The sequence below is a fragment of the Canis lupus genome, chromosome 26 (assembly GCF_048164855.1).
Source record: "Canis lupus baileyi chromosome 26, mCanLup2.hap1, whole genome shotgun sequence".
Taxonomy (NCBI): domain Eukaryota; kingdom Metazoa; phylum Chordata; class Mammalia; order Carnivora; family Canidae; genus Canis; species Canis lupus.
The window spans coordinates 47,291,876-47,318,036 of NC_132863.1; the positions used below are offsets into that span (position 1 = coordinate 47,291,876).

Consider the following 26,161-nt stretch of genomic DNA (forward strand, 5'->3'; position numbering starts at 1 on the left):
TCGTGAGGGGCACAGTGGGCTGCCCGCTGCCCCTCAACCTTGCTTCCCTCCCTCTGATCTCTGTATAAAACACAAAGCTCCTCCTGGTTAACCTGCAGCCCCGCGCCACCAATCCTGCTTTCCGTTTCGCCCACTCCAGCCCACGGTCAGGGGCGCATTTTCTCTAGAGGGGTCGCTATGGAAACCTCAGGAAAAAGTAACTCGGAAGGATTTTCACAGCATGGAGAGTCACTTAATTTTTTCCCCTCAACGGGGCTCTCGTACGTTCAGAATAGCCCTTGGGTAAAAGCCCAGATTTGTTTCCTTAAGATGAATAAGTTCCAGAGACAAACGTGAATGAGAAGCGTGATGGAGAAGGTGGCAAGGCCTCCAGGTGGCTCCACCTGCCTAAAGGTGTCCCCTTCCATCTGTCAGAGGACCCAGGGCTCCCACTTCGCTGCATCATCCCTACCCGCTGGCTCCTGATGAAAAGCAAACGTCCCTGACTCTATTGCCCCCTTAATGGAAAACAGGGCTCCTCCAGGACAGGTGAGCTTGTCGGGAGCAGGTGCAGAGGACAGGTGCGCCCCAGACGGAGGGCAGCCAGCCCGGGGACCGGCATCGTGAGCTCACCGGATACTCGGAGGAAGAGAACTCTCTGGAAAACCAGTACGGTGAATGTCCGTGGGGTCTGCTCCCTACGTGTCTGGAACTGTGCTGAGGCTTGGCATTTACTGACTCACACCATTCGCCCGCTGGCACACGCCAGTCCTGTCGTCATCTGAACTGTGTAGATGAGGGGGCGTGGGGAGTGCTGACGGTGGCCGCAGCCCGAGCCAGGGCACTGGATGGCGAAGCCCAGATCTGCACACAGTGTGCCCTTGAAAGCAAGGATACTGCACACAGTGGGGAGCATTCTAGATAATTTTTTTTTTAATCAACCTCGAGTTTATTCAAAGTAACTGCAAGTTACAGGTCGCAGAGGGCAGCTCGGAAGCAAAATGTCCCCAGCGGCTGTTGAAGCGCGTGTTGTAATGTCTGGTCCGAACAATACAGTCCACGTGAAACGCTGCCTTAGACCAGCCGTTCCTAACCCCAAGAAGTGCTAACAGCGGACAACAGCGCGACTGTGGAATTTAAAGTGTCCGAGGCTCCCTTCCCGGAGAGGAAGCCTCTGTGCCTGCCACTCCCTCGGGATACCCTAGTCACTGCGCCTTGAAGACATTCTGGTCTTAAAGTCTTCCCATTAAATTACAAATGTCCCAGGGAAGGATCCCGGTTTATGCCCCGTCGCTTAATAAGATCAGTGAAACCTCTTAGGGAGGATGACAAAGCCAGGTGTGCAAATGTCACCGGTGCGCCCTTGGGGATAACGCAGTCCTCCCGGTAAGCTTCCCACCAAAGCTTGTCACCGTCTCTGTCACTTCTCATTCACGGTCGTCTCTGGAACCCATTCTTCCTAAGGAAGCAAGCCTGGGCTTTTACCCAAGGGCTGTTCTGGACCCACGCCCGCCCGTCGAGGAGCAAACGGTCTCACTGCCATTCAGTTACCTTCTTCCTTGGGGTGAGGCTCCATCTCCGGTGGCTGCAGGAACGAATTACACCAACATCGTGCCTTAAGCTACGCACGTTCCTCGCTGTGCTGTTCTGGAGCCCAGAGTCTGGGAAGGGTACCCCGGGCTACAGCCAAGGTGTTGGCGGGGCTCTGTGCGCCGGGGAGCTCCAGGGGACGATCCGTTCTGCGGCTCCTGGGGGGCCTCACCCGCCCTGATCGCGGTGCCTCCTCCATGGTCCAAGTCAAGGCGGCTCCACCTGGTCCCACATTGCATAGCTTTGACCTCTTCCCTCTTATAAGGACCCTCAGGGGACGTCGGACCCACTTGGGTGATCCAGGATAATCTCCTACCTCGAGGTCTTTAACTGAATCTCATCTGCAGCCCCTGTTGCCTCGTCGGATAATATTCTCACCGGTTCTGGGGACTCCGGTGTGCACATCATTGGGAAACCATCATCCTTCCACCTTGGAGGATTTTATAGTCATGGGTATGGGTGTGTGGGGGGGTGATATTGAGGTAGAGATTACATTCTTTACCTTAGGATTATTTACTATTAGAATTTATATAATCTTGGATTTGGCCGGGCTCCTGCTGGTGGACTCGAAGAAAAACTCTATGTCCTGAATGGTACCCTTGGGCCAACCATCTGGGAGACCCTGGCCCGCTTCCTATTAATTTGATGCTGATTCTCGTCCATAGCGAAGACCCGAGAGTCCAGTAGATGACGTGAGCTGTGAATGTGGTGTGAAGTCTAATTAGTTTTACCTGAGACCCCAGTATTGCTCATCACGGGGTGGGTGTGAACCGGAGGGGAGAGGTGAGAACCTGCCCAACAGCTGCTTTAGGAGATGCACGTGGGATGTCACCTTAGCCACACGTGTCGTGAGTGCACCGTCCGAGGCCAGAGCACCTCCTGGATTCTGAGACAAGTGCTCCATGGATGCCTGTCCCTGGGGGCAGTCGGGACGCATTTGGGGACTACAGCCCGACCACTAGGGGCCACGCTGGTTCTCCTGAACAACATCCTGACATTTAGCAGGAACTGACAGGGATAGAATTCAGAATTGGTCCAGAGAGACGAAAAGAGGGAGGCAGAAGGCTGGAGAGGAGGAGGGAGAACGAAGGAAGGTGTTTGCATGGGCAGCGAGTGCTCTACTCAGTGACGACACCAGCTCTGCCTCCCGACAAGTCAACTCAGGGCACAGCCAGCCCCTGAGAGCTTCCCAAACGGAGCCTTTTAGCCGGGAGGCAGATGGCAGCGTCCTGGAGACCCTCTGCTCCCTTGGACGGCGGGTGTGTTGATGCAATCCTGCCAAGCTCTCTGCTCTCCGAGGACCCACGCTCCAGGCACAGCCTTTGCATTGTTTGGGGAAGGTGCTCAGTACAAGCGCATACACTCCGGCCGGCCAGATACCGCTTGTTCACTCAACAAACCTAGAGCGGAAACAAGTTCTCTGCTACGTAGGCACGATTTCACCCCCGACCTCACTGAACGTCTCTTCTTTTAATATTTCTATGACACGTACTGCGATTTAAGGAGCTTCTTTTTGTGGGCTTCTTTTGTGAGCCTCTTTTGTGAGCGATTTAAGGAGCTTCTCCCACAATTGTTTGGGTGTTTTCTCTCTTAAGCATTTTCTCCAAATGTTTCTAGTTAGAATGATTGTTTAGATCATTATGGACTGAGGCAAACAGTAATAAAATGATTTTTTTGCCCTTTTTCTTTTCAAAAAATTTTTTTTCTTTATAAGAACACAGTGTTATAGTTTTACAGGGATTCCATAAAGACCATCTTTCATGTTGTTAAAAAACTCACATATAAAGCATGACAATGGAATTTGTCCCCTCCCCAAGCCCTGGAGGACCTAAAGAAATTCAAATGTTTAATTCCAAGACTATGGGGATCCCTGAGTGGCTCAGTGGTTTGGCGCCTGCCTTTGGCCCAGGGCGTGATCCTGGGGTCCCAGGATCAAGTCCCACGTCAGGCTTCTGCATGGAGCCTGCTTCTCCCTCTGCCTGTGTCCCCCCCCGCCTCTGTGTTTCATGAATAAATAAATAAAATCTTTTTTAAAAAATTCCAAGACTATGAAAGAAGAGAGGAAGGTCTCACTTCCTTCAGAAGATAATGCAAAACATTTTACCAGGCTTTAGACTCCTGTAAGTGCCTCAGTGAAATCCTGCTAAAAATACTGCAGATGCAACACAAATTGCAATCAACCAATATCATTTGCATAATTTTATTAAAATATGCATTTAAAATAATGCTTTAACAATAGGAATTCTGACATGCAATTAGCATCCAGCTGGCCCAGTTTGAATTCACCACCGTTGGACATCAGGGGCCGGGGCACCAGCGGGAGCCTCACAGGCGTGGATGCTGCTGTCACTGACGTGTCCAGAGGGACGGCCGCTCAGTGCGAGCGCAGCCAGCCGGCTGGAAGCTGGGCCACCCACCTCCCCACCTAATCTCCAGCAGTGCGTCTGGGCACCAGAGGATGTAGCAGCTCTGATCCTCTCAATTACTTTTCTCAAGCAGACCTGGTTCTCTGCTTTCATCCTGTGCACATTTTCACTGCTTCTGAAAGCCGGTCTCCAGATTCCAGGAATCCATTTAAGAAGCTGCTTTCAGGTACACCTGGGGGGCTCAGCCGTTAAGCATCTGCCTTTGGCTCAGGGCATGACTCTGGAGTCCCGGGATCAAGTCCCGCATCAGGGGTCCCTGCAGGGAGCCTGCTTCTCCCTCTGCCTGTGTGTCTCTGCCTCTCTCTGTGTGTCTCAGGAATAAATAAATAAAATATATATTTTTTTAAAGAAGCTGATTTCAATATTTCAACAGTGAAACTGAGTCAAGTGGTGGGAACCGGCCTGCAGCCAGAAGCTGCCTGCTGAGCCACACCCCGGGAACAGGGGGCCTCCACGGAGCAGGACTCTGGACCTCCGACCCCTCCGACCCCTCTGACGGCCTGGTAGGGACGGCGACCCCGGTCCGAGCCTGCACTTGCTCAGCCCCGCACCTCCCTTCCAGCCGGCCCCCCGTGAATAGCAAACAGGCCACCAGGTCCACACCCACAGGACCCTCGTGCTTCTGTTCTCGAATGGTGGGACCCCAGCCCGGTGCCAGGTGGCTTGACGTCTCCGCAGAGAGTGACGTGTGGCAGAGCCAATTACCTCAAGGATGTAGCTGCACAGCCTGATGTCAGCCAAGAGCCTTGTTGGGGTCTCAGGGGCCCGCCCGATGCCTCTTCTCCGTCTCCAGAAGCCACGCCACCTGGGCATCCTTGAGGCGCAAGGACAGGAAGAAGCCAGGGAAGAGCCGAGTTTCCCATGGCCCGGGAGAAGGTCACGGGGAGTCTGGCGAGGCCAACGGAGCCGAAGGGGCCTGCGGTTTGCGCTTGGAAGGAGCGGGACAGCCTGGTGGGGGGCACCGGGGCCACAGAGGGTGCCCGACGCCTGATGGGGGGGGTGGCACGGGGCAACGCAGATCGAGCCCAAGAAGGCACATGGAGCCCACTGGGACACATTCCGAGGTCCCCCGGGGAAAGAGATTAACCCTGAGGTGAGGAAGAGAGAGGAACCTGAGGGGGTGCCGGGAGCTTGGAACGTGACTGGCTTTAATCCGGAATTAACTGACACGTTACATTATTGGATAAAACCCATTTATAAGTGACTCCATTAATTTTCTGTTATTAGGAAAATGTGGGCTTATGATAGATTCAAATTGAGTTAGGCAAAATGTAATAAAGTTAAACTTTTGCACACCCACGTTCTATAAAGTTCTTGACTGAGTAAAATTCCTATCCACCACACACCTGACTGGCATATCCTCAAAGCTCTCAGCCTTGAGTACCTGAAAATTTAAGGGTTTACAGAGGAGTGAGGGGTTCCCCCCGGGGAAACCAACACTTCTCAGGATAAGCATCAAAGTGATTCTCGTTTTAGACCGGGTCTCCGGTGAAGTAGGTGCAAGCACCTGCTCGGAGGGCGAGTTGCGGGAGCCGGGTCTCCGCTTCCTAGGAGTCAACACCAGAGCTGACAAATGCTCTTTTCAAATGATTGATTCCCCAACATGTGAGAATCTGAGTTAAATCTGGGCCTCAGAGCGCAAGTTCAGAGCCCAAGATAAAGAGCTTACATCGACGCCCCGCCTGGCCTTCTGCCTGGGTTTGAGACGGTCTAGTCTCTGGTCCAGAGCAGGCTTTGTGGACCCAGAGAAGCAAAGGATGGTCTTCTGGCAGCTCACCCAGTGGCGATGGGCCCTGTAACCATTGAGATAAATGATGTTTATGAGCTATTTTAGCCTCAAAGTGCTTTCCAACGTGGCAACCCACCCATTCGAAAACAGCCCTCTCGGAGGAAGAGATCGGCCAGCAGCCCCAACCAAAGGCATCACCTTACCCACAGCTCAAGGAGGGCCTCAGGGAATCTCCTAAGAACCACATGATGGGCTGAGATGCAAGTATGTTCAGGAAAAGTTTATGATCTTAAATCCTGTACTTCTTATTTCAGGTAGTGAATGCTCTGTGACTCGAGTATCGAAGGAAATCATCCCAAATTGGCCTCTGTAGGGGCAGCTACAGGCCTCCCGGAGGAACATCCGTGCAGCAAGTTCACGCCTCTGCAGCAACTCTGTGGCCAGAATCGAAATGATCTGGCCACGTTCTCCATCGTCCCCTTCTCCTTAATTCATTTGGATTTCTAGTTTACAAACAAAGTGCATGAAGCATTAGCGTGAGGAGCAGAAATGTTAAATGGAGCTGTTGAGAAGGGGAAGAGGTGGCAAGTATTCCTGGACCAGAGACATGCTGTGGGGCCTGACTTGCAAACACGGTTGTGATGTTTTCTTGATGTCGATGATCCGCTGTCGGGAGAAGACCCGCTCGTGAGTCCTATAGACTGACGTACAATCAGCCAGGACAGTCGGTCTATCGCCTGAGCATGTCACACGGAGCTTCGGCCAATCACTTGGAACTTTCCCCAGAGAATGGACAGTTCACGGGGAAAAGCGTCCTCTGTTTGGAATCATATAAAACACTGTCTCAATACTGGGCCATCATCAGGAACAATTTGGGTTGATTCCTCCCCATTCTTGGCCAATATTCCCCACATGTATCTTCAAAGATTTTAGGGTCAGAGAGCATTTAGCCGATTATCTCGAGGTGGTGCAAATGAACAGGAAGGACCCCCGCAGCCCTAGGACTCAGCCGCCCCACTCTGACCAGCCCTAAAGGCCTCCTGGACGACGCACCTTCCACAGCAAGTAATGGAGCTGCGCCCTGCCTTGCTGGGGCTGGGAGGACAGATGTCAGGACATGTGTCCTCAGGAATCCACACGCTTCCTGCAGTGAAGCACATAGTTGCACAACTGCAGTGTGGCTTCCCGGACCTGTATGGGTTTGAGGCAGGGGCTCCAGCTCCAGCGTAGAGGAGTAAGGCTCAGGTTGATCTCAGGGAGAGGACCCAACTCAGAATAAAAGGCTGGGAAGGCTCTGTGATGCTGTGCCAACCGTGTCATAATCAGTCTTCTTAGAGAGTGGTTTCCCGAATGCAGGCTGGTGCCACTGTGGAGCTTGGGCCCCCTAACCCGGGGCCCATGGGGACCAGACCACGCCTTACCTAGAGCAGGTAGGTGCCTAGTGATGACATGCTGGATGGACTCATGTACATGCATCCCAGGGCACACTCTCCTTCCACAAACCCTAGACTCTCTCAAGATAACTCCACTGTTGTTAAGCAGCTTGAGCATTAGAAAATCCTTCTCTAGATCCAACAAAAATAAAAACCCACAAGGGGCAAAGGATGGACCAATTATTTCTACTGAGCAGAAACTAAGAATTAAATACTAATGTTATTGCTCTAAATGGTAAGAAATGCTCATAGACCTTTCGTTTCTAAGGAAAGTGTGCCGAAGGTCACTGCATCCTTTCCGAGTGAAGCCATATTTCTGTGCAGGAAAAAGAATAACATATATAAGGTCCTTGCTTTTGTTGGGAAGTCTTTCCAGTTCAGCCTGGAGGTCACATTTATTTAAAGAGAAGACCGGCTCCATGTCTTGGGCTAATAGGATTTGCCTACGGGAAGACGTTGGCAGGGTAAGGTATAATGTGGTGGCTCTCAGGCCTGGCTGCTCATTAAAATCACCTGGCAACCAGTTTGGTTGCATGCCAAGGGCTCATTCCAGAACGACTAAACTAGCATCTCTGTAGGCAAGGTCTGGGCATCTGTGTGCTTTAAAGTTTCTCAGGTGATCAAGGGCTAGCAGGGCTGAGAGCCATTGTCCTAATGGAAGGGAGCATTGGGGGAAGTTGTGAGTTAATTTTGTCTCCAGCGCTGCCTTTGGAAATTTTGGAGTAGATGGAGAGCTGGGGATGCATTCAGCTGGAGAACAGACCTCGTCCCCTCTGTGGATGACTCCTCGCACGGTGAGTCACAGCTGCTCGGGCTCAGGACCACTCACGCAGTCCAAGTTCCCAACGCCGGACAGAAGGCTGGGGTTATGTGGACAGAATCTAAATGTGATCAAATGCTCATTCAGAAAGGAGCCAAAGAGAGTATGATATCTTTATGGATCTTCAATTCTTGATGCCCTGAAATGTTCGTGTTATGTTAAACAGAACTAGGGTGTGGCCTACAGAAGAGAGTAGGGGTCATCCCTGGTTTTGAGAGATTCCAAAACTCAACTGACCATCAAAATGTCCACATAAAGCACTCCCTTGGATCCCATATAACCTGTTCCTCCTCCTGAAGTCTCTCTCAGAAGATGGTGCCATGCTGATCTTCACAAAGAAGCTGGGACCCGCTCCTCGCCTCCCAAATGTAGCCTCTATCCTTTCCCCAGATCTCCCCTTTCTCCTGCATCCCCCCACCATATCCTACTTCTTGGGTGCCCCTTTGCCCCTTGTCCTGCCCCCGAGGCCAGCATCACATTAGGGAAAAATACATCGCCTCTGTCACTGCCAACTGAAAATGCTTCCAGACTTTCTAGGTAATGAAAATCCCCTGGGGTGCTCATTAACAGTTCGGATTCTTTGGCCTCAACATAGACCTACTGAATCAGAATCTCCAGGGAGGGTGTCTGGAAATCTGACTTTTTGTTTTCACCCTGCCCCAGGTAATCTCATAACCATGCTTCTTGAGGAACTGTGTCATGAATGACAGGCCAGAGGAGGTGACCCACAGAAGCAGACATGGGATGACGGGGGGCCATGTCAGCTTCTCTGCAACTTCTACCTCTCCTCCCTGGATTCCCACACATAACAGGTGTTTGGCTAGATAGTTGTTCAATGAGTTAATAAATGAATCACAATTTGTGGTCCAGCAACGTGGATCTATTTATATTTCTCCATATAATCTTTTTTTTTAATCTTCGCACTCATAATTTTTTTCTCTGTATTTCATGCATTCCTAGCAACGATACTTGGATTATGCTTCCTCTGTGCTCTCATAGTAAATGAGCTGCCTCCGTGCTAACTGGTTATGTGACCGCTCATGTGACATTTCCCATTTAAATGAGCTTCCTCCAGACAGGAGCTGTCGCCCTCATTTATCCTAGCACAGTCCCTGGCACACAGTAGATGACCCTAAACACATGCTTTAATGGGTGGCTATCCAGCACATGCCCAGCCAGTTCGCCCATGCCCATGCTTCCAGTGGAAACTATAGCCCAAACTGGTTAAAATGACTTGCAGATGTGACACCACAGAGGAAAAGAATAACCAGCATTCAAAAAACAACAACAAAAAAAGTGGGATCTTTTGTGCTTTCAAGAGGCTCCCAGGATTCCTAGCAGAAAAGACAATGGCGTATAAATAACTCATGACAAAATGGCAGACCCTGGGCCATAGGTCCAGTTACCAGGCACAAACACCAGCAGAGAGAGAGGGCTTTCCTCCTACTGAGAGCGAGAGGCTGGGCCAGCAAGCCGCGAACGCCCTCCGCCTCCACTTACCAAGGTGGGCCGATCGCCTCTGCCAGACGCTGGTCCTCCAGAGCCACAAGGCCTGCATCCTCCTGCAGACGGCTCATGGCTTGCCCAGCCCACGGCTCATCATGCAAGACAGGAGCCCGTGAGAAAAGGAAAGGGGACTGGGGATTTTCAAAATATCTCCAGGGTAATAACAGCAAAACCAGCTTAAAATTTTAAGGGTTTATAGTGTTAAAGCATGATAGGAAAAGCTGGTTAGGACCCGCACATATATGTGTATGTGTATAGATGTATATATTACATGTGTTATATATAGAGATATAAATTATTAATTGAGTGTATATATAATATAAATGTAATTACTAAATAATGTAGAATATATTGACATAATTATCAAATAATTGTATATTGATAATAAAATATTACTATATATTGTATTTATAATAAGTAATATATTTATATATAATTATATATACATTTGTGTATATATAATTATACATAAACTCAATTAAAATATATATCATACATATGCATATATAGCCCTATTGATATATATTATGTACTACTATAATATTAATATTATTAATATAATCATATCTTATTATACATTACTATATATATTACTTATTAAGCACTTGCCATGTACCTGGTACTATAATCAACATATAAGGGTCATTAATTTAATCACTAGAATAAGCCCCTTCAGAAAGGTGTTATATGCTATTTCATGGAGAAACTGAGGATAAACTTGCCTAAGATCTCACTACTACTGTGCAGTGAACCTGAGATTTAAACCCGAATGTGTCAGAGTTCAAAGCCCGACCTCTTAACCATACCGTCATCAGTGTGATGGTGATGATAGTGACAATGATGATAATGATGTTCCACTGATGACGATGACAGTAATGATGTTCCACTGATGTGATGGGACAGTGATGCTGGTGATGGTGGTGATGGTGATGATGACAATGGTGATGGTGATGGTGGTGATGGTGGTGGTGATGGTGGTGATAGTGATGGTAATGATGATGACGTTGGCAATGATAATGATGATGATTATAACTAACATCTATTAAGCACTTATTTTGTATTGGGCACCATTCTAAGCATTTTAAATGTAATAACTCATTCAATCCTCATAGTGACTTATTTTTGTTCCCAATTAGACATGAGGAAACTGAGGCACAAAGCATCGATAACTTGCCAAGTTTGCATAGCTGGTGAGTGGCAGAGCAGGTATTTAAGCCTAGGTTGCCTAGCTCCAATGCTTGGCTCAAATGTTGTGCTGCATTCCATCTCACAATTTGAATGTAAACTAACAAGTGATAGGAAAAAAATAAACTTAAAACACCCTGATAGAAACAAAACAGGGAAGAAGTTCTTTCATGTCGGTCTTGGCAATGATTTTTATTTTTTTGGAAAGGACACCAAAAGCACAGGCAAAACAAGAAAAAAAGATCAACGTGTGGGACTACATCAAACTAAAAAGCTTCTGCACAGCAAAAGAAACAATCAACAAAATGGAGAAATCAACCTAGAGAATGGGAGAAAATACTTGCAAACTATGTACTAGGTAAGGGCTTATTATCCAAAATACGGAAAGAACTCTTACAACCCAAGAGCAAAAAACCATATGATCCAATTTTAAAAAAATGGGCAGAGGCTCTTAATAGACATTTTCCCAAAGAAGACATCCAAATAAATGGCTAATGGGTGCATGAAAAGATCCTCAACATCACTCATCATCAGGGAAACACAAACGAAAACCACAATGAGATATCCCCTCACAACTGTCAGAATGGCTACTGTCAAAAAGACAAAGGATAACAAGTATTGGAGAGGATGTGAAGAAAATATAAGACTGGTGCACTATGAACCAATGTAAATTGGTTCATAGAGTATGAAAATATGGAGATTCCTGAAAATCTTAAAAATAGAATGACCATAGGATCTAGCAATTCGACTTCTGGGTATACATTCAGAGGAAATTAATATAGGCCATTGAAGAGACATGTGCACTCCCATGTCCACTGCAGCATTATTCACAGCAGCCACGACATGGAAAGAGCCAAGTGTGCATCATGGATGAACAGGTAAAGACCATGTGGTGTATATATACAATGGAATATTGCTCAGCCATGAGAAAAGGAAATCTTACCATTTGTGGTAACCTGGATGGATCTCATGGGCACGATCTAAGTGAGATAAGTCAGAGAAAGACAAATACTGTGCAGCATCACTCAGATGTGGAATCTAGAAAAGCTGAACTCCGGAAACAGATTGTAGAATGGTGGTTACTGGGGACTCGTGGGCGGACGAATTGGGGAGATGCTGTTTAAGGGTACACAGTTGGAACGAGAAGATGGACCCAGACATCCGATGCACCGCATAATTATTATTGTCAACAATACTGTATTATAAACTTTGAAGTTGCTAAGAGACTAGATCCTAATTGCAATTGTTCTCACCACAAAAAAGAAATGATAATTATGTGATGTGATAGAGATGTTAGCTCACACTGTGGTGGTAATTATATTGCAATATATAAATGTATCACATCAACACGTTACACACCTTAAACTCACACAGTGTTATGTGTCAATTAGATATTGATGTAAAAAATCCCTGATAAAATGTATATGGATGAAACAATGTCTGGTACTGAGACCAACCTTTCCAAACCATAAGAGAGGGTCCAAACTCGGAGAGCTCACACCTGGTGGTAGGGATCTTCCAAGAGAAGCTGGAGTCTGTGATGACTGCCTCCCAAAGAACCCTGTGGGCCAAACGAGAAAGGACTGGGAAGAGCTGGTAGACAGAAAGGAAGTTGTTCTGTTCCTCTGCTCCTTCCAAAGTGGCTTTTGTGGTAACGTCCAAGTTGGAGCATTTTTTCCCCACAAAGCCTTGCACTTGGGTCTATGTGTGCTCTGTTTAGGGATGGGCAGTGACCGCGCAGGCTCTGCGGCTTCTGAGGCAGCAGGTATCCTGGGGGGCCCAGGCTGGTGGCTGTCCGCTCTACGTACCCCTGGAATCCCAGATCCTTACCCCTGTGGAGATGATGGAGCCCAGGCTCCAGCTCAAGGACTAGGCACAGGGAGGAACAAGAAAGGAAGGGAGAGTGTCCATAGCAACCACTGCCATCATGTCTGATCACTGTGCTGACCAAGGCTGGCAGGACAAACTCGGGCACCTGCCAGGGCCCTTCTCCAGGTGACAACTTGTTGCTTGTGAGGCTTGGACTGGAGGAAGCACTGGGATGTGGGCACATGCATGCATGCCGTGTGCAGGTGTATACATGCAATGTGTATGTGCCACATGCCCTGGGACACACACAAGCAGCTTCCTAAATGGGAGTCTACAAAGACTTTTCACATGGCCTCCAGCTTTACAGAAGGTCAGAAAAAAAAAATTAATATTCTGATTAACCTGGAGTTTGAGGGCTAAGGTATGGAATTTGCTGGTAGAAGAAATCTCTTTAAAATGATGGTTATATACTACTGAATGTTTCCTAGGCCTCTATGGTATTTTAAACACAGTAAAGATCTCATGGGCACGATGTTAAGTGAGATAAGTCAGAAAGTGAAATATGGTTAATAAACACATCTCAGAAGAACAAAAAAAGGAAGAAGATAAGAATGTAGGAAAAGAGGAAAGAACAGCAGGGAAAGAAAAACAATGAAAAGAAAAATGCGAAACTAAGCGCGCGGCCGGAAGGGTCCCAGGCATTGGGTATTTTCTCTTCCTGTTTGTATTTTGTTTGGTTTGGTTGAACAACGGTCACAACCAGCACGGATATACAACTTCGCAACAGGTTCCTTTCATTAACACACTGCAAGTATTTTCTAAGATGTTATATGCTCCATAAATATTATTTTAGTACATTCTATCTTTTCATTATTATACACGTAATTGCTTATTAACTCTAGAGAAAATAGGAAAATGTTTAGCAAAAGGAAAAAATACAATTGAATTATAATGTCAACACTTAAAAGTAAATGCTATTACTGTTTCTGCATGTTTCATTTAGTATGGGGAGAGGGGGGCTAAGATAAAGACACATACACGGCCGCAGACGTAGGCACGGGTTTTACCTTTGAGTGTGTTTGCTGGATGGGCAAAATGAAGCCATAAGTTATACACTATCTTCATCCTATTAAAACATCATTAAATGTTGATTTTTGTTTAATGGCTAACTCCACTTCTGTTTCTATCAGAGGAAGACAAAATACAAATAAGGGATTAAAGAGTGGCTCATTTGCTCTATCATGTATCATCTATCCATCTATCCACCTATCATCTATCCATCTATCATCTGTCTGTCTATCCATCCATCCATCCATCATCTATCCATCATCTGTCTATCTATATCTATCCATCTATCTATCCATCCATCATCTATTTATCCATATTATCTATCTATCTATCTATCTATCTATCTATCTATCTATCTATCTATATAATCTATCCATCTATCATTTATCTATATATCTATCCATCCACCCATCCAACTATCCATACTATCTATCTATCCATCCTTCTATCACCTATCCATCAATCCATATTATCTATCTATCCATCAATCTATCCTCCATCCATCCTTATTAGCTATCTATATATCTATCATCCATCTACCCATCTATCATCTATGTATCCATCCATTCATTCATCCATCCATCTATTCATCCATTTGTATTATCTATTTATCTATCTATCTATCATCTATCTATCTATCTATCTATCTATCTATCTATCTATCTATCAATCATCTATCCATCCATCCAAATCTCCTCAGGCTCCAGCGTTTTTATTTTATCGATTCTCTTCCACCCCATGCAAGAGATAAAGACAAAAGCCCTAACTTCTGTTTAGAAGCCTTCACACGTGCAGCATATTGACTCTGCTTTCAGTGTGTCCCCAGCTCACACCTCTTGGGAGGCAGATGTGAAATCTGAAGTCACCATAGGTGAGGACCCTGTCCTGGGTCACTTGGCCTGGCAGTGGCCAAGCTAGAGTTGATTTATTTAAAAGGTCAATTTCACTTCCAAACCGTTCTTTCCCCATGAGCCCACTCTGCTTCTCCATTATTCTCTTTATCCAGTCTGCTCACGGAGGGGAAGGTGTATGGAGGGTGTGCTCTGTGTTCCACACTCAGAAGATGAAATAACAGATATCTGAACTTTGGGTTTTGCCCATCAGTTCTTTTTATCTCATCTTTTGATGGATAAGTACTTGACATTGGAATTTACAATGTAAATAACTGATGAAGTATTCATATGTGGAATACAGAGGAAACTCTAGCAAATCAGCAAGAGAAGGGAGAGAAGACCAGTAAAGAAACAGACAAATGTTAGGAAAGCACCAATGAAGAATAAGCCCTGGCTGACAGGGATCAAAAGGCTGGGACACGCTAGTGAAGAAAGGAACACTGACACAGTGTGGGATCAGTGTGGGATCCCACGTCGGCCCAACTGGCAGAAACGAGAAGTCACGTGACGAGGGCTTGGAGGAGCCCTATCAGCTGCCTGGCGGTGAAGATCGTTGCCCCTTTCACGGACACAGCCAGTGACATTGAGAATGTCCCTCCAGACCCAGACTCAACCCCTGTGTCTGCTTTCACAGAGATGCAAACAGCAAATAACCACAGGGATGTCCACTCGCAGTGAGTTTGGTGACTATGAGAAGAAGCCTTCTTGGCAGCTGTTAGGAGAGGAGGGATGAGCCAAGTGTGGAAGAGACGAGCAGCCGGATGTTCTGTGCCAGGGAGGAGGAGGTGCGTGGGGCATGGATCAATGCGGAGGAAAGCAGGGGAAGCAGGATGAAGTGCACGATGACATGCGTTGGATGATATTTAAACGGGAGCAGAGGAGCCTCTTTGGAAGGAATCTGGGATTGAGGGCAGAAGATCAAGAGATGAAGGTAAAAGCTGGTCCTTGCATGGTGGCAGTGCTGTGTCACACACTGGGGATGGTAATCAATCCAGTCCTGTGTATCTAAGCATCAGGGACGGGGATCAATATTTGATATGAATTTGCTGCCTCTTTCCTCGCCTCTAGCTAGGAAAGCCCACATGCTCCTGGGGGAGGCGGGTGGAGAGTCCCGATCCATCACCTGCTCCTGAGTGAGGAATTCTGCTCAATTGACATTTCTCTGCCTTTCTCAACAATCGCATTTGAAGTTTCAACTTAACCTATTATGTTTCCAAAAGAACAAAAAAGAATAATAAATGCCAGACTAAATTGCAAGGAGCTCCCTCAACTTCTGTCTGGGCGCTCGCTGCAAAGACTCTGAGGCATCCATTTGAAAAGAGTACCAGGAGCTAATGACTATGATTTGATCCTGCCTTTGCAGGGCCTCGTTATTGGAAGGATTCATCATGCATAGAAATTATTTGGGCTTTCGCTGGAGGCCAAATGCTCTGCACTCAGCGCTCGGCAAGAAGCACACGGACGCCATTTCTACTCACTTACCCAGGAAATAAATGGCGGCATTACTGGGACAGATGCAGTCTGTTTGCTGCCTCCCATCTGGTTTTTAAATCACTCAAAGAAAGCTCTAAAGACATGTTTTTAGGCTGCATAAAACACACAGAGCAGGAAAGGGGCTTGGGCTTCACACATTTGTTATTTTAGTATTTGTGTTGCCTTCATAAGAGAAAAATCATGAAGGCATTTCCCAATTCTTTTGACCTCTGAACATTCATTGCAACCTCTTACATCTGATGTCTTCTTCCTGAATGTCCTCTCTGAAATTGCCCGATAAGTCACTCTCCACGAAGCTCTGACAGGGAATGGGAGCATTTCTGCTCCAAAGGGCTCGGGGTGGCTGAGGAGGGAATGTGTGACAACAGGCACTGAATCCGTTTTGAGAAGAAAATGCAGGGCTCCGGGCTAGCCCCGTGCAGCCCACAATGACTCTCCTCCCAGTGAGGGTGGAGAAGGCATGGCTGCGTGCTCGTTCCCGGGCCCCGTGGCCTTCACCCCAGCTCTTCCCTAAGTCTGGCCCTCCTCCCACTGCCGCACCCTTTGGCCCAGCCAACCACTCTGTTTGGGTCAGCCCACAGCTACGGGGATCCAGCTCTGAGCAAAGCCCCCTTCCGGGGCTCTGCGTCTCGTGTTTACCTCTCGGAGGGCGAGACACCAAGAGAAAACGAATAAACTAGTGAACAAGATAATCAGCATTAGCGATCATGCTCTAAGAGAACGAAGCAGCCTATGTGACTTATGGTGGCAATTGGGAGACAAGAAGCAAGCAGCGATCAGGTGGTCAGGCACGGCCTCTGTGAGCCACAGATATCTGAACTAGGGCCTCACAGATGACAAGAACCCACATGTGCAAACACATGGGAGAAAGTGGATTCAGGTAGAGTGAACAGCAAGTGCAAAGGCCCTGAGGTGGAACCAGCTGGTCACAATCAAGAGACAAGAAGGCCAAAGAGGCTGAGGTGTCGAGTCACGAGTCCTCCAGCCTCCCGGGTCTAGGCGCTCCCCCCTCCCCTTGAGTGGTTTGCTGAGAATAATAAAAATCGCTGACACAGTGGAGCAGGTGCTGTGTGCTCCATGCTGTGCCCGAAACATCATTTTCTCCTCTGATCCTCCCTATCACTACTCTGTCAAAGATGAACAAAAACCAGAAAAAAACAAGTAATTGGTTCAATGCCACATGACTCAGGGGCTGGCATGTTTTCCTGACTCCTAAGGGCAGGCGCTTGACTCCTACACCTCACATTGGGAAGAATCGTGGTGTCCCCGTGGTGGGGGGGAGGCTGGGAAGCAGCCAGGGTCAACTGGGGGATGGAGAAGAATGATCTAGAACTTGCTTCTCAGCATCTATAGACAGCTAGCTTGCACTTGGCTCCTGGTCCTAGGGGTCTGGGTCCCTTGAAACACCAGGTCCCTGGGCCCTTGGGGCAGATGGGGGGGCTGGCGGGGCACATCCTTCACAGCCGAGCCCACAGTCTTCACCCTGATGGCAGAGAAGTTTGTTGTGGGGAGGAGGGGTGCTCTGGGAGGCCCTCGGCAAGTTCCCGCCCACGATCCGCCCACGTCTTCACCCCTCTGAGCGCCCCCTCCTCATCTGCCCCTTGGTCCCCCCACCCCCCGAGTCCGGGAGGCAGAACTAGAACCCCGCAGCTGTGCACCAGCCTTCGCTGCCCCACCGTGATTCCTCCCGCCCATCGAGGACTCAGAGGCCCCAGACCAAGGCTTTTTATCTTGCTTTTCTGCAGAGGACCGAGAAAGAGGAAGGACGATAGCAAACAGCAAAGCCCAGTAGTAGTAACGATAAACAATTTGGGCTTTGCATGTCCTCTAGCCTCTATTGGAGCTGCTCAGTGCTGCTGCTGCGGCGTGAAGGCCGCCATGGACAACACGCACCTGGACACACCTGACGCACGTGAACGGCACCTGGACGCACCTGGATGTGTGACTGCTTCCTGTACCACCTGGCGTGTGTGGACTTGCTGTGGGAGGGATGCGACTCTCAGGCCTCAGCGGTCCGACCCGGGCCCTGCAGCAGGTGTCGTCCCCATAGAGAATGAGCCCGGACTCCCTAGTTACCTTGTGGAACGCCACCTTCCCAACACCTGCAGGGTAAGAAATCACTTTCTTGGGGTTAAGACCCTGAGATTTGCTATGGAACACATCCAGTCTTAACCAGGACTGTTTACTCTCAGAAGCCCCGTTACACTGTTTGATAGCTTTTTATTTTCCTTCACACACACACACACACACACACACACACTTTTATTAGTTTCATTCCTTGGGATCTATTATTTGCTGAAAGAGGAGTTTCCATTTTAAACAGCCACCTTCTTAGAAAACCCTTGATCACCAGAACTTTCCAAGAGTGAGAAAATGAGCCGCCTTCTTCTGCATTCTTCCTGCATCAGCCGACACCGTCCCATATGCTCCCCCCTCTGAAACCCCCGTGTTTTTCAATGATATCATGCACAGTAACATTATTATAATTAGGACTGAAGAATAAAAAACATGGTTCCAACTTTAATTAAATTTGAATTAAATGAGTTTGTTTTTTGCTGAACTGTTCATTTCTGCAAAGGGTGGGGGAGTTTCTGATATACCAAACTAATGAGCACCCAGGGAGTCAGCAGGGAAGATCCTCTGATGATATGGGACCATTTCCACCAGCCATAAATACGTCTCCTGGCTTAAGAAGTAAGTGATAGTTCTCGGGGGACCCCAGGATGCCTCAGGTAGGAAATGCGCTTCCATCAGCAAAATCGACCAACTGCAGAAGATCTATCATTTTCCTCATTCTCCAACTCAACCCCCAGAAGAGACGTGCAATTTACACCCACTCAAATGCTGGGGCCCACGGGGGCTTATGGAGAAAAAGAGAAGCTGAGTAGAAGAACACAACGTGAGCGCTTGCAGGAAATGATGCCTGTGTGCTGCTTCCACGTGGCCTCTGAGCCTGGGACTTCGGGGCTCACTGGTTTTCCCACGAATCCCTGCAGAACCCACCCAGGTGCAGAGACCCAGCATGCCTGCTTCAAAGACTGCAGCTTCTTGCTGCAAGTTGTTTTGTGTCTTTTGCAAAGCACATGGCTATGGCCTCTCTCCTCCCTGTTTTTTCTCTCCTCCCTGCTGCCTATGGTGGGGATCCTCTGCGTGGGCCCTAAATGCTATCATACGTGTCCGTACAAGTCAGACACGCAGAGGAGAAGACAACATGAAGACAGAGGCAGAGGACTGGAGGTGAGGCTCACCCTGAACCAGTGAGCACCTGTAGCCATTGGAGGCTGGAAGCGGCAGGAAGGATCCTCCTCTAGTGCCTTCAGAAGGAGCACGGACCTCCTGACACCTTGGTTTTCGACTTCTGGCCTCCACACTCTGAGAGAATAAACATCTGTTGCTTTAAGCCGCCCCTTTTGGGCTTACACTTATAGCAGCTCCCAGAAAAAATGCACTCGCATCCACCCCCCAAGTACAGAAAATTGCAATTATTCAATCAATAAATGCGTTGCTTCCACTGCTCCCAACAGGCCTTGCTCCATGCTGAGCGCCTCCCTGAGAGCTTCCTGACTGCATGTAACCCTTCCCAGTGTAAGAGCGGCTGGCACCCCCATTCCACAGCCCAGGAACAGAATTCAGAAAGTGGAGGAGTAGCTCAACGTCACATGGCAGAACCAGTGTTCAAGTCAAAGCTGGCCTCTCTCCAAAACCCCATCCTCCCCACCACACGGCAGCTCTGCACCCACACTAGGCTCCGAGCTGTGGGTCTCCAGGATGCGGTTCGGAGAACTTGCGCCCTGGCTGGAGCTGGACTCAAGCACCCATCGGGCTGGTCCCTTCTCCTCTAGTGTGCACCCTGCCTGGTTTAAAGGGCTCCTATGGAGCCCAAACAGACACTCTAGAAATGCCTACTGTGGACATAAAAGACGAGGATGGTAGAGATGGTCTCTATCAATCCACTGTTCCTCCCTCCTCTTTTTATCAAGTGTCTTCTGCCTCTTGGATTTTTTCTGCCTGGTCAAGAGTCACATTACAGAAAAAGACTCAGCAATTGCTCCCACTATTGTGGGTGTCTGTGGATAATGTCAGGGTAAAAATTCAAGGAGGCTTTAGCGCTCACTGGTCCAGTCCCTTCCTGTGAGCTGGAGTCCCAGGGGCTGGTGAGGAAAGGAACGTGGGCATCAGAGAGGAAACACACAGGCTCTGGGTGAAGGTCCCCACTGCATCCCACAGCTTGGCTAGGTGACCTTCATCAGCTTCAACAAAATAGGAACAGAACTAACATCACGTATACCAAACGGTGGTGTGCATCTCATGAGAAAACTTGTGGGAATACCCCACAACTTCAGGCACAGTGAGTGGTTAAGAAGCATAAGTTTCTTTCTCCTCTGGACTCCTAGAGAATCTAATTAATGTCACTGACATTTTTCATTGAATTTTAAGGGATCTGTATCCATTAAAAGGTGACCAGCTCTGATTCTGGAAATCATGCCTGGGTGACGGGGGTGGGGGGGGGAATCTCATGGGAACAGAGACATCCCCAGATCGTTGATTCTCCTCTAGTTGTCATGGCAACTGAGAGTACCATGGTCCTCTCTACAAATGCACAAGCAAACTTTGGTAAGTATGTAAAATTAACCAGATGCACCTTTTTAGAGCAATATCCATTGAGCAGTATTGAGCTGAAGGGTCAGGTTATATGCATATAGTGATGCTCAAATTGCTGTGAGCAAGAGCTAATCAATCGCAAGAGAACCATTAAGCAGGCACCACAGAAAGATGGAATGTAGAAAACTGTCTGATGAGTATATAAAAAAGCACAGTCAGGGAAGTTAATAATTCTGTTCAAACAGCAATAATACCGAAGGCCTTTCAGTCCAAAGCTCAGTGCTGGTATAGACCATGTGAGGCATTGTGGTGGCATGGTCAAGATCTCACTGAGTACTTGTTGACTTCTTTCATGAGGCTTTGAGATTTTCTTTTTTTTTTTTTTTTTTTGAGATTTCTTTTTTTTTTTTTTTACTTTTTTTATTGGAGTTCAATTTGCCAACATTTAGCATGACACCCAGTGCTCATCCCACCAAATGCCCTCCTCAGTGCCCATCACCCAGTCACCCCAACCCCCCACCCAACCCCCCTTCCACTACGCCTTGTTCATTTCCCAGAGTTAGGTGTCTCTCATGTTTTGTCACCCTCACTGATATTTTCACTCATTTTCTCTCCTTTCCCTTTATTCCCTTTCACTAATTTTTATAGTCCCCAAATGAATGAGACCATATCATGTTTGTCCTTTTCCGGTTGGCTTTGAGATTTCAATTTCTTCCCTTGAAGATACCAAAACTTCCAGTCCCCTGAAAGTCCTGAGGGGAAACTCTTTGAAAACATTTAGATTTTGTATCACCTGAGCTGAGGGAGAATTTTCTCTGGCCATGTGCCAGCAGGACACATGGAAGTGCTCAGATGTGCTGTCTGTAAGGGGGATGGAGTGGGTGATCCCCTAAGAAAAGCCTAATGTGCTACTTGAATTAAATGTCTATTTGTTCATTCAAGAGAAAGAAAGAAAGAAAGAAAGAAAGAAAGAAAGAAAGAAAGAAAGAAAGAAAGAAAGAAAGAAGAAAGAAAGCCCCCTTGCATGGGACGGGGGCTGAGGTTGGGGGGTTATAAATGAGAAACAAGATGATCTTGCTCATAGAGTCCCTCCAAACAACTCAATTACAAAGAATTTGACATGTAGGCTCAGAAGGTATCCTGCATAATGACATGAACAAAATTTCCTTAATATTTTTGGGTCAGACCAGTCTGTTTTCCAGATTAAATCTCATGGCCTTGAAGAGGATCTTCTCATCTATTCAGAGTAGCTGACTACAATTTGTAGGGTAGGGAAAAGAATTTATCTATCACAAAAAAAGGAACATGACCTAGAAGAGTATCCTGAGCAAGAGTAGTAGTGCTGAGCTCTAAGAACACGCTATCTCCACTGGCTGTCGTGGCCGTTACTGAACACCGATGGTAATCGTCGATGATGCTTGGGTGGTTCAGTGGTTGAATGACTGCCTTTGACTCAGGGCATGATCCCGGGGTCCTGAGATCGAGTCTTTCATCAGGCTTCCTGCAGGAAGCCTGCTTCTCCCCACTTCCTGTGTCTCTGCCTCTCTCTCTGTCTCATGAATAAATAAATAAAATCTTAAAAAAATAATTGTATGCTGAAGATGGTGATGGGATGGTGATGTTGATGATGGTGATAGGATGGTAATGGTGGTGATGAAGTTGTTGCAGCCATTGATGATGACGATAATAAGATGATAATGGAACAATGATGATGTGACGATGATGATGGCGGTGGTGATGGTGGTGATGGTGATGATGATGATGATGGTGATAATACGAAGCTAAAGTCCATGTGATGCTGCCTGTAGAGTAGGTTGTTGGTAATCTATGGCCCATGGACCAAATCTGGCTCACTTCCCATTTATGCAAATAAACTTTTATTCTCACACAGCCATGCCCATCGTTTTACATATTGTTTTTATCTATCTTCAGACTACAACGGTAAAGTAGTTGCGATACAGACTGTATGACCCACAAAGCCTAGAATATTTACTATTTGACTCTTTGCAAAAGAAGACAACTCCTGCTGTAAAAGGAAGGAACATTAGACTCCGTGTATTCATCAACATTGTTTTCCTCAATTTAGTGCCCTTGAGAGCCGCTTAGGGGTCTCCTTATGATCAGGCTCCCGGGCAGGTGGTCTGTAGGCAAGTCATTGATAAACACTTCACGGGGTCCAGATACAGGTCTTCCAAAACCAGACATGATTTCAAGACTGCTTTAAGCATCTCTAATCCTGTAGTCTATTAAGTGAGGATTATATTTGATCTGGAGGTGTTGGGAAGTAAACTGATAAAAAGTATAAAGTTTCAACATTACATAAATTTGAGCAGAATTAAGCCAGTTCAATCCTCCCTAACAAATAAACATCTTCAAGCTTCCTGCACAGAACATGATATGGTCTTTTAAGTTTGTCAGTCGTTAAGTAGACCCACTGGAGAAAATTTTTCTTTGCCTTTAAGTGATTTATTGCTGTGATTTTGGGGAGAGCTTAAGTGCTCACTATTGTCTCGGGCAGCTAATGCTCTGATTCTGAAACTCATTCTCTCAAAGAACTACTATTTTCAGTTTGTGGTGTTTTTTTTTTTTTTCTGGGATTTTTCTAAGAAGATAAAGCTAAATTAAATTCTTCTTCATACCATCCAACATGAGTTATGGTCTCAGTCTAATTTAGCAACTTTGCCCATTTATCACCATTAAAAATGGTCTAAAAGGGCTTAATTTGGGTAATAGTTTCCTTTGCTTTAGCATCTGCTCCCTCGCGATTTGAACTTCTTCTCATGCCACAGAAAGACACAGGGTCTCCCTGAAACAGATATTACTGATTCCCAAATAATGCTCCTGATGTCTGAGTGGCTTTTTCGTGAAATGAGACAGATGCACGGAGCTAACACCAGCCACCTGTGATGGCTTCAGATCCGCATTTTAAACGAGAGAGGGGAAATGTTAGGCAGAAATCCCTCACCATTCTCTGGGAAAGAGGAATTTTGGCCACGAAGGCTATCCCATCCACTTTTCCGGGCTTCTGTTACCACCACGTCCACGGGCAAAGGCGAGACAGCATTCTTGGATTAGTCGGCAGTAAATGCAGAGATAATGAGACGGGCGTAAGACCAGAAAAGGTTGGTTTTGATACTTCTATCAGAGTTGACAGGTGCTGAAAGATGGCAGACGTGCTTGTGGAGAACACAGCTCGATTGGATGAGCAGCTTTATGGAAAACAACTTCAGGGTTTGAGAAGATAAACACGGTGCAGAAGAGCCGGGCTCTCCGGAAGGTTCACTTGCTCTGTTTTCTGCTCATATGCCCATCGGTGTGTCCTGTTGCCTCAATGTGGTCTTCCTGGTAATATTTAGAGATTTATTTTCATGTAAAACGTGTCATTTCTGTATAAGATCAAGGTGTTTACTGAATACAAAAAGTCATAAAAAAGAAAGTAGGTATATCCCCGAGTCCTGAAACACAGCTGTGACCATGTAAATTTTTCATTTCTACACCCCTTTTTTCTGTTTTCTGTGTACAAATAAATACCTAGATGGGGATGCACACAGATTACCAAATTAGATCTCATGCTTCTTCACAATTTACTTTTTATCTGAATAATATTTTGTGAAAGCAGTTTCTAATCACTAAGTATAGACCTTCATGATCATTTCTGAATGGTGACATGTCATATTAGATAAACGTCTAATTTATATGATCAATTGCTTATCTGGGACACTTTAGATGTTTCCAAGTCTTTTGTTTTTGTGAGTAAAGCACTGATGAGCCACCTGACACGCCCACTTGGAATCTTTGCCCCATCCTGCCCTTGTTCTAAACATCCTAAACCTCCGTCAGAGTGAGGTCACTGCTGTCTCCAGCGCTCGCCCTTCCCTTCCAGCCCCACCGCCAGGTGCAGGCTCGCTGCTTCTGCACAAGGAGGGGGCACACCGAGCAAGTTAGCCCCCATCCTGCTTGGCTTGCCTGTGTCTTTAGCACATTGCTCCAGAGTAGGGGAGATTCCAACTCTTCCTCAGTTTACCTCCAATCCTGGCTACCTCCTGAAGCCTCTTTCTTCCACTTGATCCTATCTGCATGTCCTTTATGAGAAATGCTGCACACTGGATGTGTAAGAGCACTCTCAGCAACTCTGTGAGTCGGTTGTGGGGAGGGGGCTGCCTGTCTACAGGCATGGGGCCACGTGGCTTGCTAACATCACACCTTTAGGCGGAAAAACTGTAATGTAAGGTGTGAGAGCTCGTGACTCAGTTCCCAAATGGCTGCCAAGGTGTGACTGCTGAACTCCCCATGAAGGAGAGCAGGTGACCTCTGGCTGACACTGGGAGCCTAAGGTACCCAGGACTCTTTCTGTTCAGGCCTCCATCCTTCCAGCATGCTGGCCGTTCTCCAAAGAGATGCCATGGAGCACTTCAGGATGCAATTTCCCCTTTGGTTTTCAGTTTTAGACACAAATAAGAGAACAGCAGTTGGTGGTTTAGGCTTTCGACTATGGTGTGAGCTCATATTTAGGGAAGACGTGGAGGCCCCAAGCAGAACAGTGGACGGTGCTGTTTGACCTGATTTAAGAAGGCAGCCTGAGAACTTTAAAATTAAGTCCTTTACAAATGACCCAAGTACAATCATGGAGGTGGGATGATGGGCACAGGGGGATCATTAAACTATTCTCTCTATACTTTTCTGTGTATTTTATGTTTTCCATACTAAGAAGTTAACCAAAAAGTAATCCAAATAAACTTAGCTTTAAGAATGTAAGTGCCCTAATGGATTTAAGAACAATTCTACTTTAAAACACACACACACACACACACACACACACACACACACACACACATCCAGTTTCAAATCGCATCTTAAAGCATGTGAACATTAATTTCTGTTCTCCATTTCATCCCAAATTATTCAAAATTTTGCTTTGCAATTTCCTTCTCCCCCTGGAGAATGCGGCTCAGTGGAGGAAAGCTCATTCTATCCTCGGTGCAGGGAACTAGGATTTTCTGCAGTTGGTCGTGTTTCCTGGAGAGAGGGAGAGACAGCACTCTTCACTTTCATGTCCCAGACAAAGCTGGGGAGCAGCAGAGAAGGGCGGTGGACGCGGGCCAGAAACACAGGTGTCCCTTCCTGGGGGCGGGGGGACCCCAGCAGACCCAGCCAGCACATTTCTCCTCCCTTGCAAACTGTTCTCACACTGAGGTCATTAAAATGCTCCTGATTTATGGCCAGTTCATGGTAACTTTACTGAGGCTTCACAAAGAGTCGCATCTGTGATGGTTTCAGCAGAGCGCGTACCAGGGAACCACGCGGCTGGGCCTCCGCGAGCGGCTGCTCCCCAGCTCCGCAACTTGCTGAAAGATGGATTATACGGGAACTGCTGTGGTTTCACAGCAGGGTCGAGAGTGGGCCGTGGCCAAGGCGGCTGCAATCCAGAGCTGCTTTATGAGACAGCGTCTGCACACCAGGCGGCCTCCGCTCCGTTCAGCTGGAAACCAGGGAGCTGGGAGCCTGCGGAGCCGAGGGCTCCCGAGCCCGTCGGCCTCCTCTGTGCTCATCAACAGCCTCAACACTGTCCATTGCTGGCTTTCCTGGGGTAGGTGATATTTTTGACTCACCCCACAGGGGATCCCCTC

General features: G+C 47.2%; 2 long non-coding RNA genes across 3 annotated transcripts; one reads left to right on the plus strand and one right to left on the minus strand.

The window, feature by feature from the left end:
• Positions 1 to 3,807: 3,807 nt before the first annotated feature.
• Positions 3,808 to 9,807, minus strand: LOC140618741 (uncharacterized). The gene is made up of 3 exons (XR_012018819.1): positions 5,928 to 9,807; positions 5,665 to 5,788; positions 3,808 to 4,809 (listed from the first exon to the last, which is right to left on the minus strand). It is a non-coding gene; the product is annotated as an uncharacterized lncRNA (long non-coding RNA).
• LOC140618740 (uncharacterized) lies at positions 7,061 to 18,476 on the plus strand. 2 transcript variants are annotated; one of them, XR_012018818.1, is made up of 5 exons: positions 7,069 to 7,154; positions 7,884 to 7,951; positions 8,641 to 8,789; positions 17,678 to 18,041; positions 18,256 to 18,476. It is a non-coding gene; the product is annotated as an uncharacterized lncRNA (long non-coding RNA). The 2 variants fall into 2 exon arrangements; XR_012018817.1 differs by lacking the exon at positions 7,884 to 7,951 and having other exon boundaries at positions 7,061 to 7,154.
• Positions 18,477 to 26,161: the final 7,685 nt, after the last annotated feature.